The 10,735-nt window shown below is 41.1% G+C and overlaps 1 protein-coding gene across 3 annotated transcripts in view; it reads left to right on the plus strand.

Annotated features, from left to right (window-relative positions):
- TMEM255A (transmembrane protein 255A) overlaps positions 1–10,735 on the plus strand; it is a 90,897-nt gene that overhangs the window by 34,200 nt on the left and 45,962 nt on the right. The gene's annotated exons all lie outside the window — the stretch shown is intronic.

Below are 10,735 nucleotides of genomic sequence, written 5' to 3' on the forward strand. Positions count from 1 at the left end.
GCTCCGCGGGAGAAAGATGAGGCTTTCTACTCCCGTAAGGATTTACACCCTCGGAAACCCTGTACAAGGGTCGCTATGGGTCGGAACCGACTCGAAGGCACTTAACAACAACAACAAAATGTCTGAATAACAAATGGACAGAGTCCAGAGTCCTGGTGTGGCACTGTGGGTTAATGCACCAGACTGCAAAGCCTTTTGAACTGCAAGGTCGTTGGTTCAAGCTCACCAGTCGCTCCTCGGAAACCCTATACAGGTTCGCTGTGAGTCGGAACTAACTCGATGGCACTTAACAACAACAACAAATGTCTGAGTCCAAGTTCAACAACATTCAACAAATACTTGTTGAGTACCTTCTCTGTACCTGGCCCTATTCTAAACACTGGAGATTCCGCAATGAACAAAGCCACATCCTTTCCAACATGAAGCTTACATTCTAGTAGAGAAGACAGTCAATAAACACGTAAATATATACCATAGTGGCAGGTGGTGATCAGAGCTACTTAGAAAACGAATGCATGAAAGGTAGATAGTGATTAGGTGTGTGGGGGTGGGGTGGGAAGAGAGGTGATCTGTTAGGTAGAATAATCAGGGAAGGCTTCTATGAAGATGTGACATTTGTACAAAAAGTTAAGTGAAGCGAGACAGCAACTCAAGTAGATACATGGGGACAAAGCTTTTCAAGCAGAGGGCACAGCAAGTGCAAAGTTTCCAAGGCTGGAGCAAGTTCGGTGCTAGTTCTGCTACAACCACTCTGGGTCCATGTTCTCCAATTGCTAAAATGTCATTGACTCTTTCTTTCAAACCATATTTGTTGTTGGTATGTGCCGTGGAGTCGGTTCCAACTCGCAGCGACCCTGTACAGGGTTTCCGAGGCTGTAAATCTTTATGGGAGCAGAAAGCCTCATCTTTCTCCCGTAGAATAGTTGGTAGTTTCGAAGTGCTGACCTTGTGGTTCGCAGCCCGATTTGTAACCACTATGGTACCAGAGATTGTCATTGAGGGCAGAACTTACAGAATAGTATGGAAGTCAGATGTGTGATTGCAATGTAGTGTAGGGTTTGGTGTTTGTACTGGGGACCCTGGGGACCCAAATGACTGAAAGTCTGGTTTTTAGGGGAGCATCTTCAAGGAGGAGATCATGTGTGGACTGAGATACAAACTAAAAGGGGTAGACATGGAGAGGGTATGCTGGGCAGCTGTCAGGAGGTGGGGTGGAGTACTTATAGAAGGTGTGGTGGAAGGTGAGGGCAGAGCTGTAGGTGGAGGTCAGATCATGGAGGTCACAGGTTGCAGGAAGGACTTTGAACTTGAACATATAAGTAAGCCATTAGCAACCAATGAAGGGTACATCATGGAAGATGACTTTGAGTACTTAGTGACTGGAGGCAGCTAGGAGACCACTGCCAAGAGTCCAGGCCAAAGAGAATGGAACCTAATCAAGTTGGTTTGGAAGCAATGGAAATCTGAGAATAAGTTTGAGACCAGTTTAGAAGGTGAGTTCAACTGGAATGTGTTCCTATACTCAATCACTCCTCCATGAGGGTGTGTCAGCCAATGCCTGCCCAAGCACTTAACAATCTCTGTACTTGGGTACTGAGGTCCAGGGAAGGGAAGGATAGAGTGAAGAAGGAACAGGCAGACTGGGGCTGGAAGGAGCTAGATCCAGAGAAAATCAGATGTTCACAGCCTCCTTCCCACTCACATTCTCTACTCTTGGTATTTGGGGGTCAGTTTCACTGGTTTGCAGATAAAACCTGACAGTCTGGCAGCAGGAAGGAGAGAGGGAAGAACTTGTGCCAGCCTTTTACCTACTTTGCTAACACCAGTCTCATCTCCTTAAAAGGTTTGGCCTTGAAGGAGGAGAAACATAAATACTCAAGTGAGGATTGGAGATTATCTGTGGGTTCAATTATTCATGTCGCAATAATAACTAACACTTGGAAAGGGCTTCCCTCCTTAACAGCAGTGATTGAAAGATGGCTATAATTGTACTTCCTGAGCCCATCCTTCCAAAAATGATCAAAGGAATGTAAAAGATGTCCAAGGGGAATTGAGGTTATTTTGCCCTCCTTATCCCTCCCCTCCCTTGTCCTGTCCTTCTCTGGCTCTCTCTTGGCTTAATCTCTTCCCTCTTCTACTATCCCTCCTTCTTGCCATCTTCTTTCCATTTTATTGCTCCCTTCCTTCCCATCTAGCCTGTTTTCTTCTCCTTTCCCACTCCATTGCCTCCAAGAGCAGGGACTGGGAACTGGGCAGAAGTAGAGCTGAGATCCAGAAAAGGAGCCAAGAGGCCCACTCCCTGAAAGGGCTGAGAAGTGATTCCTCTCAGACACACTTTTCTCTCTGCAATAGGTGTGTTCCTGAAAAAGGCTTGATTCAACTAAATTCTAATTTAAATTCCTTGTAGTTGAGCCCTTAGGTGGTTTTGTTGTTGTTGTTGTTTTGAAAGTGGAGACTCAAGCCCAATTTGTCTTCCTGTCAAATCTGAACTTCACAATAACTGTGGTGTTGGGTTTTTGGTTGTTATTATTTTTTTTTTTTACTTTCTTAAAGCAAGTTATACCAGTAATCATTTTCTTGGGGCTCTCAAAAAAAGAATTTTATGAGGAGCTGTGCTAAACTAGAGACCTTAATCTTCTTGCCTATATCCCCAGCCCCAGCACAGAGCCAGGAATGAATGAAGAAGAGAGTGAAATTTGTGAGAAAAAGACAAAATAAGAACTCTCTTTTCACCAGGAAGGTAAAATATTTGATGGAACAGCTGAGAGGGATCATGGGGATGCCACTCCTAAAAATCTTCAAGTCCAGAAATGGTTTTCAGTTGCCTGATACCTGGATGCCAGCCCCCGGTACCTCTCAATGCTCTTCCTCAGGTCTGTAGTGCTAAGACTCCAGGGGCAAAACCACTAGGAAAAACCTTGATTCAGCTATTCATTAGGAAACTATCTTAGCAGATCAGAACACAAGGGCAGGAGACTTGAGGTTCCAACAATAGAGGCACTTTCCAGCCAGCCCCCACAAAAGACCTAAACTCAGGCCTAAATATAGCTAGCAACAAACGTTCTGAGGCTTGGAGACCTTAATTTTGCTGAATGTGTATTTGTTTTCTTCACACACGGCCTATTTTTAATCAATTGCCAGCTCCTCCAGTCCATTTCCTGGAAAGGAGGCCAAGAAAGAAAGAAAGGGTGGTGGGGGGGTGGGGGGAAGTGGGAACAAAAACACCAGACAGTCATTTGTACAGTGCTATGGAAACAGAGTTTCTACTGTCCCCTTGAACCCATAGACCTTCACTGACGTCAGGGGTGGTGAAGTTTTAATACCAAACATAGATTATTCCATTTAGCCTTGTGCAGGAAGATGGCTTTCTCTAGGACACAGGTCCTCAGCAGCTGCTGTTCAGAGTTTGTCAGGCTTTCATCTACTCACTCATCCTTGGAGAGGTCAAGTCAATATCACTGCAATTCAGTGTACAATCCCAAGAAACTGAACGGAAATGGGGTGGCTTGCCAAGTGCTTCAATTGGTAGGAAGTGTAAGAAGATAGCTTACCTTGATTCTTAGACAAACTTTTATTGCATTCCTACTATATACCTCATTTGACAACTTCTAATTTTCTCAGATTCATAGTTAGTATATTCCACGTTCTGATTATTAATGGATGTTTACAGCTGCTTCTCCTCAATTTGAGTTGTGCCCTATCAGCAAATAAAGCTCCCCAAAACTTTAGTCCATTTGCATCATCTTGGTGAAGCACTGGAGGCACTCTCATCTATGCCAAGAAATTTGCAAGACTGTTAACCCGGCCAACTGATTGGAAGGCATCTATATCTGTGCCCATTCCAAAGAGAGATGACCCAACAGAATGTGGAAATCATCAGACAATATCATTAATATCACATGCAAGTTAAATTTTGCTAAAGATAATTTAAAAATGGCTGCAAGCATACAATGATAGGTTCAAGCTAGATTCAAAAGAGGTCATGGAACGAGGGATATCATTGCTGAAGTCAGATGGATCTTGGCTAAAAGCAAAGAATACCACAAAGATGTTTACTTGCGCTTCATTGACTAAGCAAAGGTTTCTCACTGTGTGGATCATGACAAGCTATGGACAACATTGCAAAGTATAAGTACTCTGGAACACTTAACTGTGCTCATGGGGAATCTGTACCTGGACCAAGAAGCAGTTGTTCAAACAGAACATGGGAGCACTGAATGATTTCAAATGAAAAAAAGGTGTGCAACAAGGTTTTATTCTTTCACCATACTTATTCAACCTGTATGCTGAGCAAATAATATGAGAAACTGGTTTCTATGAAGGAAAAAGTGGCATCAGGATTGGAGGAAGACTCATTAACAACCTGCGATATGCAGATGATACAACCTTGCTTGCTGAAAGCGAAGAGGACTTAAAACATTTACTGATGAAGATCTAAGACCACAGCTTCAGTATGGGTAGCATCCCAATGTAAAGCAAATGAATATCTTCACCACTGGGCCAATAAATAACATCATGATAAATGGAAAAAGCATTGAAGTTGTCAAACACTTCATTTTGCTTGAATCCACTATCAAACAATGTATTACATCAAACAATGTATTACATCCGGCAAATCTGCTGCACAAGACCTCTTTAAATTGTTCAAAAGCAAAGATGTCTGTTTGAGGAATAAGGTACACCTGACCCAAGTCATGGTATTTTCAATAGTCTTATATGCATGTGAAAGTTGTACAATTAATAAGGAAGACCATACAAGAATTGATGCATTTGAGTTATAATGTTGAAGAAGAATACTAAAAGTACCATGGACTGCCAGAAGAACAAACCAATCTGTGTTGGAAGAAGTACAGCCAGAATATTCCTTAGAAGCCAGAATGGCAAGACTTTATCACTCATACTTTAGACATATTATTGGGTGGGACCAGTCTCTGGACAAGGACATCATGCTTGGAAAAGAGGAGGGTCAGCAAAAAAGAGGAAGACCGTGCTGCAGAGACGATGACGTGGAGAGATGGAGCAGCTGGAGACTTTAGACACATAGAGGGAGAGGGGCTGTTTGCTGATGAATGGGGGGCAGGCTTGTAGTGTATACTTTTTGGTTGGTTGATGATGCATGGAAGGGATTATAACCATGGCAATGAAACGATATACGATAGGATGAATGTAAAACTAATGTTCTGCCATGTAAACTATAACATAATTCACAATAAAACATTAAAGACAACTTTTTGATCAAGAAAACAAGTGTAAATTGCTACAATTGGATGAACTTGACCTATACTTATGGGTGAAGTAACTCAAAATACCAACTGAGAGGGAAGGAGTCTTCACATCAAGGATCAATCCTATCCCCTCTGTATACAGGTTTGGTAGGGATAGGCAACTTAGACATTGGCTACCTAAAATGGTGGTGGTGGTGGTGTGGGTGGCTATAAAGGCACCAAGTGACTAGCTTACAAGTTTTCAAGAGGGAGATTACTATCAGAGTGTACTGGGGATAAGAGTCTTATGATTCAGCAATGAATAATTGTTATCATGACTAATTGTGACTGTCACAACTGTAAAGCTAGAAGTTTTGTAACAGAAATAAGGGAGTAGTTAATTTTACAGTCCAGAAACAGAGGACCTTAGGACCATTAAGAGAGAAGAGCACAAGCAGAATGTTGGACCCTATCCAGAGAATCAGCGACACCAGAGATGGAAGCAAAGACGAGGCCATGGAGAGAGGGAGCAGCTGAGGACTCTAGACTCATGGAAAGAGAGGGACTGGGTGCTGGCGGCCAGGAAGCAGGCTTGCAGAATATGCCCTTTGGTTGTTTAAATTATATATTCCTGATTGTTTTTGTTTACATCTACCCCCCTCCAAAAAAAAAAAAAAAATCAGAGGGAGTAGAAGCAAATACTGTTGAATATGATGCATGGGAGGAGATTGTAATCATTGCAGTGAAATGATGGTGTAAAACCAATTTTCTCCCATGTAAACTATCACTCAATTCACAATAAAAACTTAAAAAAAAAAAAAAAAAAGAGGAAGACCTCCAATGAGATTGATGCCACAGGACCAGGCAGTGTTTCTTTCTATTGTCCATAGGTCGCTATGAATCAGAACAAACTCAATGGTGCCTAACAACAACAACTATATGCCAGGGTAGCACCAGCGGTTTTCGATAGACTGCTAACTGAAAAGTTGCAGTTCAAATTCACCCAACAGCACCACGGAAGAAAGGCCTGGTTATCAGCTTCTGTAAGGTTGTTGTTGTTGTTAGCTACTGTTGAGTAAATTCTCTATGTGTGACAGAGTAGAACTGCCCTGTAGGGTAATCTTGGCTGTAATAACAGAAATAGATTGCCAAGCTTTTCCTTTCTCGGTACTATTGTGTGGGTTCAAATAGTCAACCTTTAGGTAAAATGTTATAGGGAATGTGGTGGTTCCATAGGAACTGGACTGTGAACCACAAGGTCTGCAGTTTAAACAGCAGCCATTGCAAGGAACCAGTCATTCCATGGGAGAAAGATGAGGCATTTTGCTCCCTCCAAGATTTAAAGCCTGGGAAACCAGATACAGAGTGGCTATGAGTCAGAACCTACTCAAAAGCACTTAACAATAACAGGTTAGCATTCAAGTGCAAACCATTTGTGCCTCCACAGTTCTACTTTACTCTGACACACATGGGTCACCACAAGTCAAAGTTGACTTGACAATGGATTTTTGTTTTTTTTTACTATGTGCCAGGAACTCTTCTGGAGTCCTAATATAGCGTTATAGGATAAGCAAAGTTGGTTTAAACCACAAGGTCAGCAGTTCAGACTCACCAGTTACTCCTTGGAAACCCTTTACTGGGCCTCTATGGGTTGGGACTGATTTTGTGACTCTTAACAACAACAAAGGGACCGTTCTAAGCACTAGAACTGAACTCATTCTCGTGGCTTAATTTCCAGCCTCCAGTATAAGAGGAACAACAACACAAGTGAGGTAGGCACACCACAGAATAGTCAACCATTCAAGATTAAAAGGTCAGCATTTACCTAAGGATGAATTTCAAAAGGGTTGGGAAAGAATTTGGAATGGAAAGAAGAATCACAGGGAAGAAGTAGGTTAACAAGGAGGGGATTGAAATCATTGAAATGAAACAAAGTATCTGATTTGTTGAAAGCAAAACTGATGACCTGCTATATCAACCTACACTCAATTCACAATAAAAAGTGAAAAATAAAATACCCAGAGCACAGTTCTATTCTGACACACATGGGGTTGCTGTGAGTTAGAATCAATTTGTCAGCAATTTTTTTTTTTTTCTGAAAAGCTTTTATGAAGCTGTTGACACATCTGCTCAGCTTCCCTTCCATAGAGAGAGATTATTCATTACCCTTGAATGTAAGCAATCTCATGGAGAAACGTGAGAAATCCATGGAGAACTGTCTCCCAACACATGGCTGTGTGTATTCTGTTGTGTGAATACACTGCAGTTTATGTGCTCATTATTAGGCTGATGTGCATTTTGGTATTTTAGTTCCAGGCTATTATGAATAAAGCTTCTATAAGCTTTTTTTTTTTTAAGTTATAACTTTGCCCTTAAGAATCTCAATTTACTAGGGGTTAAAAAGAGGGGAGCTTAAACTGATATGCAGAGTATCTGCAGTGAGACAGATGTGTGCAGCGGCTGGTAATTGCCAATGCGTGCCCACCAAGAGTTGGTGGATGGTTTCAGGACCCTATGGGATAACAGAAGGATGCTTTCCTGCCTTATGCAAGCCCTGCTGCCTCCTACTTTATTAAATGGGGCCAAAGAGGTTATCTTTCCCAAGGCCCATCTACCAAGTTGAAAGGAGGGGACGGGAAGCATATAGTGGGTAATCAATTTCACGATCAATACAATGATTAGGCTTTGAACTCAGTTACTCATTCACCAAGTATTGATTGAAGACCTTTAACAGTTCTACCATAGTGCTAGACAGTGAGGGAGATGCAAAAGAAATGTAAGCAATGACCTTTGTCTTAAAGAGGTTATAGTCTAGACAGAAACACCATGTTTGTCTTGGCCCTCATTGTAGCCTCAGCACCCAACACTGAGTACAATCTCAATAAATACTAGATTTCATTGGTAGCTCAATGGTTGGCATATGCAAAGTGCCAATCTAAGAGGAATAGACTGTCTGAGGTTGTGGAAATATAGGGGGGAAGTTAATAGATGGACACTTGTATCCTTGAACAAGGCCCTAAAAGAGGTGGTTATTGAGGTTTTGAGCAGTGGGAGAGATTAAAACAGGAAGAGAACAGAGAATAGACCCTTCCCATGCAGGGGGAGAAATCTGAGCAAAGATTTAGAATCAGTTTCCAGCATGGCTATAATCTGGGGCTTCTGAGGACCTCTATTTCACTAGTGGTATATGGACTTCATGTTGGGGCCAAACTATTACAAACCTTGAGGGTTTTAGCCATTAGCAATAGAAGTATTTTGAATAAAAGAATAGCATCAAGAAGTATTGTAGGAAGATTAATCTGGAAGTAATAGGCTCATCAAAATTGAAATGAAATGCATAAAGATCAATGTCCTAAGCATTAGAGAGCCAAATTAGACAGATATTGGCCATTTTAAATCAGACAGTCATATGGCTTACTATGCCGGGAATGATAAATTGAAGAGTAATGGTGTCAAAATAATCTTCAAAAAGAACTTTTCAAGATTTATCTTGAAGTACAATGCTGTGATAGACTAATACCCATACATCTACAAGGAAGATAAGTTAATACCAGTGTGTTTCAAATTTATGTACCAACCAGCAAAGACAATGATGATGAAACTGAAGAATTCTACCAAATTCTTCAGTCTGAAATTGATCAAACATGTAATCAAGATACACTGATAATTACTGGTGATTGTAATTCAAATGTTGGAACCAAAGAGGATCAGTTGTTGGAAAATATGGACTTGGTGATAGAAATGATAATTATTTATTCATTAATGATAATTATTACAAATTGAAAATACCATTTTTCAACAACACAAAAGGCATGAACCTCACCAGATAGAATAGATTGACTATATCTGTGGGAAGAGATGATGGAAAAACTCAATATCACCAGCCAAAACAAAGCCAGATGGCATACACAAGAATCAAATTTACTATATCTGTGGGAAGAGATGATGGAAAAGCTCAATATTATCAGCCAAAACAAAGTCGGGTGCTGACTGTGGAACCAGACCATCAATTGCTCATATTCAAGTTCAGGCTGAAGCTGAAGAAAATTAAAACAATTCCATGAGAGCCAAAATATGACCTTGAGTATATCCCATCAAGAACATCATGTATGAAGAAAGCAAAAAGTCTTTAAGAAGACAAGAAAGAAGGAAAAGATCAAAATGGATATCAGAAGAGACACTGAAACTTGCTCTCCAGTGTAGAGATGCTAAAGCAAATGGAAGAAATAAGGCGGTACAAGAGCTGAACAGAAAACTTCAAAAGTCAATTCGAGAAGACAAAATCAAATATTACAACTAAATGTGCAAAGATTTGGAGTCAGAAAACCAAAAAGGAAGAACACGTTCAGCATTTCTCAAGCTGGGGGAACTGAAGAAAAAATTCAAACTTTGACTGTCATTATTGAAGTCTGGACAAATTATTGAATGATGCAGGAAGCATCAAAAGAAGATGGAAGGAATACAGAGTCACTGTACCAAAAGGAAATGGTTGATATTCAACCACTTCATGAGGTAGCATATGGACAAAGGAGCGGACAAATCTCTATATTGAGGATCATTCCCATACCCTTGGTATACAGGGTTGACAGGAATAGGGATCTTAGACATTGGCTACCCAAAATGGGGGGACTACAAAGGCAAGAAGTGACTGACTTACAAGCTTTCAATAGAGAACCTAGCTCTACAGGATACAGGGAAAGGTAGAGTCTCCATTGAGTTGTTTCCAACCAGTCTGGATGGGGTTGATAAAAGGTGAGGTGGATAGGACTCCTGTGGTTCAATAGGGAATGATTGCTATCAGGTCTGACAGTGAGTGTTGGAAAGGTAAATGTAAATGTTTGGTAACAAAAGGAAGAAAGCAGCTGATTTAGCAGTCCAGGAGCAGAGATCCCTGGAACCATCAAAGAAGAAAAGCAAAGTGTGAGACCCTGTCCGGGGAGGAAGTGACACTAGAGATGGAGGCAGAGAGGATGAGGTGGACAGAAGGAGCAGCTGGGGACTCTGGACTCAGGGAGGGAGAGGGGCTGTGGGCTGGCGGCCAGGGGGCAGGCATGTGGGGTGTACCCTTTGGTTGTTTGATGATGCATGCAAGGGATTGTGATCATTGCAATGAAACAAAATACGATAGGGTGAATGTAAAGATAATGTTCACCCATGTAAACTAACACATAATTCACAATAAAAAAGTAAAAAAAAAAAAAAAGGTAGCATATGATAGTCAATGTTACTGAAAGAGGAATTCCAAGATGCATTGAAGGAATTGGCAAGGAACAAGGCACCAGGAATTGATGGAATAAAAATTGAAATCTTTCAAGAAAGTGAGGTGGCAGTGGAGACACTCACTCATCTATGCCAAGAAATTTGGAAGACAACTATCTGGCTGACTGATTGGAAGAGATCTGTATTTGTGCCCATTCTAAAGAGAGGTGACCCAACGGAATGCAGATATCATTGGAAAATATCTTTGATATCCCATGAGAGTAAAGTTTTACTAAAGGTAATACAGAAACAGCTGCAAGCATACATTGACA

The sequence above is a fragment of the Chrysochloris asiatica genome, unplaced genomic scaffold, assembly GCF_000296735.1.
Source record: "Chrysochloris asiatica unplaced genomic scaffold, ChrAsi1.0 scaffold00183, whole genome shotgun sequence".
Taxonomy (NCBI): Eukaryota; Metazoa; Chordata; class Mammalia; order Afrosoricida; family Chrysochloridae; genus Chrysochloris; species Chrysochloris asiatica.